Consider the following 8,615-nt stretch of genomic DNA (forward strand, 5'->3'; position numbering starts at 1 on the left):
GGAAAGGGTGGCTTCCGATCTGGATCCTTCTGCATTGGCCACATCAACATTCTGCGGATTATTTTACAACAGCGCCCGGAGTTTAGGTTTCCGTTTCACCTGCTGTTAATCAATTTTAAGAAGGCTTTGTACAGCGGCACCATCAACGGCACAGATCGATTGACAACAATCAGAATCTTACCGTTACTAGCACAGTGGCACTGGTTTATACTGACTTCCGGTTCAACAATCGTTACAAAGGATGAACAACCTATCTAGCACAGCGCAACTCCACGACTGAGCCCACAAAGAACTCTGCCCACGATGTCGACATATCCACCATGAATTCCCCTGGAGTATAAACCCTTAGAGGGCCATCCCGGTTCCCTTTGATGAGGCTGAAAATATAAAACCAATGAACATTTTTGTTTTAATTACGAGGATTTCTCAAGGAGTTAATAGTTGCTACTTATCAATCAACGCAAGTTACTTTGAAAACTGCGACATGAACAAAAACCTCCGCAACTCACGGATTATCAAACTGCGTCACGTCCCAATACATGCGAACATTCACTTTTGCATTCACTTCCTTGTTTCACAAAAAGCCACGGTGAGTTACGTCACCTCACCTCACCAAGCTGCGTCTCAACTTGCGTCCGGCCTTATTACTGATCGCGATATGGTCGATCTAATTAGTTGCTCGCTACCGGCTGGTCGAAACCCAACTGACCTTGTGGCAGGTTCTGTGCTTGAACAACGAATAACAAAGCAAGCCAACAGAATCCATCTTGACATTCAGACCACTCATTAAAATATCGCATTTAGGAAGCCTCTCCTCAACTATGTGTAGTTGCCCATATAAAACATTCTCCTATACTACACAATTACAATGGTTTAAGCCTGGACCGAAATCACACAGTGAAGGTCTTGTCAGAAACTGACAAACAAGTCATGAGAACGCACCTTGCAAAAGCCGTCAACAACAGTCCGAGACCGGATTCACATTTGTGTGATTGACATTTATTTATTTGATTAGCAATAAATGGAGAATACTCCAAATACTTATTGCATATAAATGCATATAGGAAATAAAAGGAAAACAAAAAAGTGGCAAAGTGTCAATAATCCTGTTTTTTGAGTGGATGAAGCCAGAGAGCCAAGCTGCAAACGTTTATAATCCCGTAACATTCTGGGCAAAGGGGAGTAACACGAGAGCTTCGCGAAAGGAACCTCAAAAATATTAAGGTTGCGAATATTGTGTGATGGGTCACGATAATGAATTTTGGAGACTACTCAGCTGTCTATTAAGCCATTACAAAGTTTGAAAAGAACACATTCATCAATCAAAGATCTGCGAGATTGCAGAGATATCAGGTTAAAAAAAGGCAGACGTTCAGGAATCTAGTAAATTTCCTTTCTACTAATTCAATTGCATCGCAATCACAATTATGGTACCGAAGCATATTCAAGAATAATACAGACGAAAGATTTATAAAAGATGACTGAGAAATGGATGTCCAGGAAATTATAGAAGGAACAAAGGATAAAGCCGGATGTTTTGTAAGCGAGGCTGAGTACATCGATATAATGAAAATTAAATCGGAGTTTGCTGTCAAAGGTTACACCTAGGTCCTTGTAAAAGGCAATCACGGCTAAGAGCTGACCAACAAGATAATAAACGAGTGTCGCGAGACAAGTTTTTAGTGAATAGCATAAGGAGTAGCATCTCTTCACATTGAGTGGGAACTTGTCACACTGTATGTGTGAGCGTTCACAGTTCCCACCTTTTCACCAAATTTGGTGTCTATCACCACAACCATCTGTCATATTTGGACAAACTACGATAAGAGGGGCGAACGAAACAGGGAAAAAGGCTTTCCAAGTCATGGAATACTACAACAGCCTGGTTGGATGATGGATTTTCTAATGCACCATTCCAGCCTCGGAAATCAGCCTTGTGAAAGTTGAATTTGGACGCCTTGCGAGGCGGCAGTATGTTGGATCGATTAATTTAGAAATCAACTTTCAGAGGTGGATGGTGAGCATCAATTTTAAGGTAAGATGAATCGCTAGGAAATAACATGAACCGATTGTCCGGAATGTCGGTCATACTATTCCCCACATAGGGGTTGATATCGACCATATTTTCCACATATGGGACCTGCTTAAGCTCTGCGTAGAACGATATTGTCGCGGAACGAGCAATTTGCACGAAGAACGTACGCAACTGTACACGCTCTGGAATGAGTTGACCATGGATTTTAAAAAACAATTTCTTAACAACTACAAGTCAGATGTGTGAATGTAAGAAAAAGTCAACAAGTCAACGGAATCTGCAAGTAAAACAAAATAGTTAAATTGAAATATAGATTTACAACTGGCAAGGTTACTAATGTAGCTAGGTAACCTTGCCAGTCACAAATTTGGACTTAAATTAGTTTGATTGTGATTTCACAATAGAATCGGGAATTGCGTGACCGCCTGGTGGCTTTGAAAACAAGTGGATTTAGATTAATTGAGGACTGTGTGTTATGCACTAGAGCGTGGGAAAACGAAAGTGGAGGAGCATGCGAGTTACTAATGCAAGAAAAAGTCCCGTTTCTGTCGCGGGCTCCGACTGGCTTTGTGCAGCCACCAAAAAGGTTATTCGGAACGCATTTGGACTCCTCTGCAACCAGACAAGTTATGTTTTGAAAGCGTTGTTTCTAAACGATTTGTTGGTTGTGATTGTCATAACAGTTGGTATTGGTACTTACTACGGTATTTGAACCGATTGATCCAATGATCTTCCACTTCATCAGTGTTCTTACCGGAAGCAGTTAAGTGCGTTCGTTGCCTCGAATAAAAGTCTCGCGGGGAGGGAAGAAGAAAATAGAAGAACCGAGTCCTCTAATACTATACACATAGTTCATAAGTTCATATTATCAATTTCAAAACCCGCATTTAAGTCTATAAGTTACTTCATTCACACGTAGATCCAATGTCATCAAATCTTAACCAGGATGACATTGAACTCAGTACTGCATCAACTTGTTTACTACAGTTGTACGATATCCGTCTAAGCATGCTCTAGAAATAGCACAGTAAATGCATTTGAAATTAAGCACCAAGCATGCGATAAGAATAAACACCTGCAGCGAAATACGAATATACTATTACTCAGCTTTTTTTCATTATACATTAGGAGTTAAGAATTAAAATAAAGGCAGTCTACACGAAGCCACAGCAATTTTGCTGCTCCCCTCGAAGTTCAGCCTGGAGTTACAGCTGTTTATCTGGTCCGGCTGAACACAATATTAATCGAAAGATTGAATCTGGCTAACTCCCTGATGGAGGACGATCTCCTCTAAAGGACGGACATTCAGTACATGGCGACCGTGGCCTTTCATTACATGGCGGCCGAGATCAACTTTTATCACACGAGCCTCAGTATTCGGAGCATCTACTTCTACAAAAAAAGTGGCGAGTACACGGCATTTCGGCCAGGCAAGTGGAGAAGAAGAGAAGAACCCTCGACCAGGAAGTGAAACGCAAGAGCTCTGGAACAAATTTCATTTCAAAACATTGATGTTATAATCGTAGTACATACCTGTAAATTTTTTGATTAAAAAGAAAATGCCACAAGAACCAGCGCAGGATCCTTTTCCTTTACTCTTTCCTTCGAACTTTCCTTACGCTCTTTCCAGCCCTCGTTGCTCTCATATGTCGGTTATTTTTGCGAGTTGCTTCGCTTTACCATAGGATGCCTCACGATTTAAACACGGGTTGGAAGAGGAGGCAATTGAGCTTGTGCTCGAGGACTGTTCCCACAGGAGTCTGACACCTTTTATTGACTGAGACGGCAAAACTTAATCGCTTAATGGCAGTGCGCCAAGCCAACTGATGCACAAAATAAAGCAGTTGGGTAATGACAAGTCGACACCGAACTGATAAAACTCAATACGATGGCCGCCAACACAGACAAAAACCCATGATGTCCACGCGCGACCACTGGTTGGCAAGGTGTCTGGTGACACGTCAAACCAGGTAGCTTAGTTGCATCCGACGGTGGTAGCACAAACAGTCACCGAATCTAAGTTAGCAGAGGCCGTAAGTGCTTTGCATTAGGCAAGTCCGACTAGAACAAGGTCTACATCCGCTTTCCGAAAAAGTCGCATAGTAGCTAGTCTGGACCGTCACAATTGCCAGGGCATGCACATACCATTGTAGGTTCGCCGAAAATGCCATAAAATGTATCAGGAAGGAGCACCATGCGAGTCACGTCTTCAGACCCCGATGTAGTAAATTCCGAAAACATCGTGACGTAGTTTCCCGTAGAATTAAATAGTTTAATTAAATCCAAAATTAAAAATTGTACGCGATTAGTTGAGATAAATAAAGTTTTTCACAAATACATGTTGTGTCGACTTTTTTTGTGATATTCCGCGGCGCTTGCACATAATCCATGGCTCTTTGCGAGACTAGTGCATATTCAGATGTTGCCTGACAATCATCAATAGGTATACGAAGTGGCGTGGAACGATACCTCTGCAGCCCTTTGTCGAGCATAGATTCCACGCTTCGGTGTCCCAGTAGCACTAATCACCCACCGGGGAATGCAGTTCAAGTCCTCACTTTTCTCGGAGTTAGGCACTCGGCTTGAAACGACACTGGACAACCACGTCCCACCCGCAGACGACCCGTTCTACTTAACCTCCGGGCAGCCAATCGCGAAGAATTTGCTACAAGTCCCGTGGAGTTGGTATTGAGGGAAAATCTAAGACTACCCAGCGATCCTGTGCTCGCCATTAGGACGGGCCTTAACAACACCGGGTTGTTGCGTCTGCCCAAGGGCGGAAGGCGGAACTGAAGCCACCACTACCCGCCAACCACCAGAAAAACGTGGCCAATTCCTCCTCCCGGGGCCGCCGCAGCTACCTTTCAAAGTTCTCGAGCGAAGCCCACAGCATTACAACCTCCATGTGCCCGGTAAAGACTTTCTTCTCGGAAGAAAACGCAGCCAGGGAAGGATGCGCGACACGTCCATTTTGACTTGCAGTAGCCAAGCTGAGGGAGCTATGCGTCTAGTTCCTCACTAAAGCCTTGGCTCTAGCTGGGGGGTGGAATAATGTGGCGGAGCGAACAATTTTCGTGATGAACGCACGCAATTGTAATTGCTCTAGAAGAAACAGTCATGATTTTGAAAAAAAAAAAGATTGTCAGCTACTAAAAAACTGTCTTTTCAAAGTCAGTCATAATGGAAGTCAGGAGCGTGAGTGAAAGCAAATCTAGTTTAAGAAATAGTTCAATAAAATAGTTAAATTGAAATAAAGATTTACAATAACTATAATATCATTCCCTACAAGAGTGTGGGTTCGCAGTTCTAACCTGCTCACCAAATTTACATTAGTATCACTGTTTTTGAGAAAAGCTCGTGCTATAGACAAACAGTGAATTGAATTCAATAAGACTTTGTTTTCTATAAAACCTTAAAAAGGAATATCAGCCACTTGGGTGACACTTTCTGATTGCAACAGATCAGTTCGGTGAAATGAATCTTATTTATTCGGCAAAATGGACTTTGAACAGGGAAATGAATACGTCCCAGCCGCAGATGAAACAGTTTCAATAAATAGTTGAACTCACCTTGCGTTATGATATACCGCATCAATTCGGATCATCGATATTAGGCAATCCAATTGAAAACCTGATAGTTTCGTCCATCTTACGAGACTAATAAAAAAATTGAAACGGCACTCTTGCATTATGCCCATCAAGGAAAGGAGCTCTTGAAATACCTGCATGGGAAGATTGAATTGCGATGAATCATTCTTTACTTCAGAATTCACATACTTTCCATTGAAAATAGCCTCGAATTTTTCTTGTTCCTGAATATTAACGAGTGATGTTAGTTGATATTTGTACTCATAATTTCAATTTTGAAAATTTGACATCATTTCAAAATATTATTTGATATACAGAGCAATTTTTATAAGATTAAAACAAAATTTGTAGAAATAAATTCAAACTGAAAATCAATGAAAACGATTATTTTTCTATGGAATAGTTTAATTCGATTTTCCTTTTATTTTTGATGTTTTTTTTTCCCGATCTAAAATCTATTCTGTAGAACTAAATGTTCAACTTATTGAATAATCTCTATAATATATATTCACTATGAAAAACTTACGGATATTTTAAATAGGAAGTTAAATCGAGCATGCTTTTACTTTTTTTATCTTCTCATTTACAGTAAATCCAACTAACAGATCCTTGTGACAATCTAATAAATTCTTTAGATGCGTTTGTTGTTTCCACTTCATTTCGAAGAGTAAGAAAATTTCCCGTGAAAGCATGACGAAGGACGATATAGATGAAAACTAGTTTGAGAGTGTTCTGCAACTGAGTGCATGAATTAAGTAAATGCACTAAGAATGGATAATCAAATGGGAAATGATAACGTTGGCACTGAATTTCCAAAATGAGTATATAAAGCAAGTTCAAGAGAATTAAACGAGTAGGGTGAAAACTAGGAGAAGATGGAAAATAAATAGCAAAATATTGACGTGAGGACGAAAAAAATTGTAAAGAAATGATGAATACATCAATGGTAAACGGTGAATATATATATAAATATGAACATTAGATGTTTGATTTTATTTCTATTTATATATGTATGTATATAAATGTATAGCCTATTAGTTACGACTCTAGGTATTATGTCATGTTTGCAATAATATACGATTACGGTAAAATATTTTCTCATTAAAAATTATTCTTGTGATAAATCCCTATTGTAGTTTGTCTGTATTCATAAATATTTCTTTTGTTTTATGATCATTCTTGTTTTATGCAATTCTAATTTCACATTCGCTCTACTTATTACAATTTATTTATTTTATTTAGTTTGTAGTTTTCCATGTTTACATGCTAGATTAATAAGTGTGGTTATTCTATCATATTCTGAATGCGTATACAGATTTAACATAAAGGGCACATTTAGAATTTCTCTACTGTTACAATCGACACATTTTTTTTCTCAAATTGAAACAATGAAGGGAGATTGAAACGAGTGATGATTGCTTTTGTTTGATTAAGAAGAAGGAATTGAACTGGTCGTGCGTGACCAATCTGTGAGGTACAAAGCGTATGAATTTTTCCAAACTTCCCGGGTACATTATTACCTTCTCCGTGATATACTTGAAGTTAAAATGTAGCCAAATTTGACCTAAAAATTCAAATTGGCAAAATTTCCTTCTAGTTTTCATTTAATCTCACAGATGCGCCATCCGACTGTGTAAAATTTAGATCACAACGTCTTAAATTTAAGTACAAAGCGTAAAACAAGTCAACCTTACATTGCATATTTGATCATTCCGACAATTTAATAATGATCTAATCATTGTCGATTTGAAGGCTAAGCTATGATTATCTTGGCGAGCAACAGTTTTTTTTTATTAAAGCAAAAAATCCATGAGTTCGGCAAAACTGAAGTGTGTTATTTGAAAGGCATAGGCACATGGGACGAGAAGGACTGCAGGCTCTCTTAGAAATCCTAGAAAGAACTAGCACAGATTATCAGGGACCGGCAGTGACGAAACATAGACGTAATTGGTGCACTTTACATTATACGGATGTATATTGCCAGAGCAGTATGGACAAAGGGCAAAACTGAACACTTAGTGTTTTCCTTTACGATTGTTAAATCAAATAAACATTAATAAGAATACACAGTCAGATCGTATTTCCATAAAAATATTATTCCCCATGCGCGATTTCCTAAGCAGAATTTAAAGCGAGCGTCCAATGAGCTGAATCTTATACCGAATCTAGTGTTTGGTTTTGGTGTGTAGGCTTTCATCCGATCCAAGCGAGTGTCGGGTTTCTGGACAAATCAAACACTAACACACTTGCAAACGTACGGATGGCGATGTTTGTTCCCCAAAATCAAGCCAAACGTTTGTAGAGCTTTGGGGTTTGCGGCAAGTACCAAACGTGTCAGCCCGCATAAAGGAACCATGCAGTTTCCATTGGATCTCCTTCCTAATGACACCATTGGGTAACATCTGGAATCTTTTGAAATTTTTGAAAGACTATGGTGATTGGTGAAACTTTGCAGCCTTTATGTTGTTTTTTTATGGAAAGTTTATCTGTATTGCGAGCGCTAATATTCTGGTCTTGAAATCAAGTGCTTCAGCACGATTCAAAACCTAGCTCCAAGTCGGATTCTTCCGCCATTAAATATTATTCAGTTTATTCAACAACAGTGGACGCCTTAATGGCGGAGATTATGGAACTTCGAAATCTTCGACTACTGCCTATATTGCAGGTTGTAAAGTCTCCGGAAGTAAACCAACTCGCAGCCACTGTTATTCTCTAATTCTGTATTCGCTTTTCTCATAGGAAATAAACCAATGTTGCACGCTTTCCTCGGAGCTAAAAGCCGATCGATTCGACATAGCGCATACCTGTAGTTATTGCCTCATTGATTTTAGTTCCCGCGAGAATAATATATGTACACCCTTCGTATTTGAACAATATGTATTAAGGGGGTCATCCCGCGTGTCGGATCCGAGGAATCGAATCTTTTTTTTTGGATCAGTTGTGTCTAGATATAGTGTAGAATATACGGATAAAGTGATTTTTTGATATTCGGG

General features: G+C 39.5%; 1 long non-coding RNA gene across 1 annotated transcript in view; it reads right to left on the reverse strand.

Annotated features, from left to right (window-relative positions):
* LOC119659936 overlaps positions 1-8,615 on the reverse strand; it is a 21,963-nt gene extending 13,348 nt beyond the window's left edge. Inside the window, exons 1-2 of the long non-coding RNA XR_005250387.1 lie at positions 5,812-8,615; positions 5,605-5,756 (exon numbers count right to left, since the gene is read on the reverse strand). This is a non-coding gene — a long non-coding RNA (uncharacterized LOC119659936). The remainder of the gene's footprint in view (positions 1-5,604; positions 5,757-5,811) is intronic.

Source organism: Hermetia illucens, chromosome 6, assembly GCF_905115235.1.
Source record: "Hermetia illucens chromosome 6, iHerIll2.2.curated.20191125, whole genome shotgun sequence".
NCBI lineage: Eukaryota > Metazoa > Arthropoda > Insecta > Diptera > Stratiomyidae > Hermetia > Hermetia illucens.